The sequence below is a fragment of the Corvus brachyrhynchos genome, unplaced genomic scaffold (assembly GCF_000691975.1).
Source record: "Corvus brachyrhynchos isolate BGI_N302 unplaced genomic scaffold, ASM69197v1 scaffold72, whole genome shotgun sequence".
Lineage (NCBI taxonomy): Eukaryota > Metazoa > Chordata > Aves > Passeriformes > Corvidae > Corvus > Corvus brachyrhynchos.
In genome coordinates this window covers 2,138,159-2,139,057 of record NW_008236763.1, presented here as the reverse complement: position 1 = coordinate 2,139,057, position 899 = coordinate 2,138,159, and positions in this window count along the sequence as shown.

Sequence of the window (899 nt, the reverse complement as noted above, 5' to 3'; positions counted from 1 at the left end):
GTATTCCCGTCTGCACCCCGCTATCTGCACCCTCCGTACTACCCCTCACTACCTTAACCCCCTGCCTGCACCCCCTGATTTAACCCTCCCTTGCCTGAACCCCACTGTCTGCATCCCATTATTTGCATTTTCCTCCCTGCCCCTCCCTTGCCTTAACCCCCTGCCTGCACCCCCTGTTTGAACCCCACTATCTGCACCCCGCTATTTGCACTCCCCTGTCTGCACCCCTTCTCCCCCGGCCTGCCCCCTCTGCCTGTCCCCCCGAGCCTCCCGAGCCCCCCGCAGCCCCCAGCCCCACGGCCTCTCCCTGCCGGCCGATGCCGCGGCTCTGGCACAGCTCGGGATCCCAAAAAACCAGCGCCAGGCTCATCCCGCGCATTCCTCTCCCTGTGGGCTGTCGGGAACAGGGGGCTTCCACTCCCAGCTCTGGGGGTCCCCTGTCTCTTCTCCCTGCAGCAAAGTGGGGTGCGCTGGAGAAAAGTGTGGGGTTCAAAGGGAAGAGGAGGACAGGGAATGATCCATGCCAGGACAGGGAATGTTTCAGTGTCCCTGGACTCAAGGCTGCTTGGGGCCTGCTGGGACATGGGGTCACAGCCGGGGACCCCCAGATTCCGGCATCTCCTTGTTTTTGGTGAATCCCACAAAACCTCCACCCTCCCGTCCCCTGGGGAGTCTTGAGGAAGGCCGGGATAATGCTCTGGGATTCATAATCTCGGGATAATCTCTGCCACCGCTAAACCCAAACCACAGCTGTGACCCACGGCCCTCCCGGCGTGGCTTTCCAGCGGCGCTGGGATTCCAGGGGGGACCATTATCCCTTTCTGCCGGAGCCTGGCTGCCAGGGAAAACACATCCCGGCCACCTCCGCCATGGCTCGGGCACATCTGCTGCCCACTTGG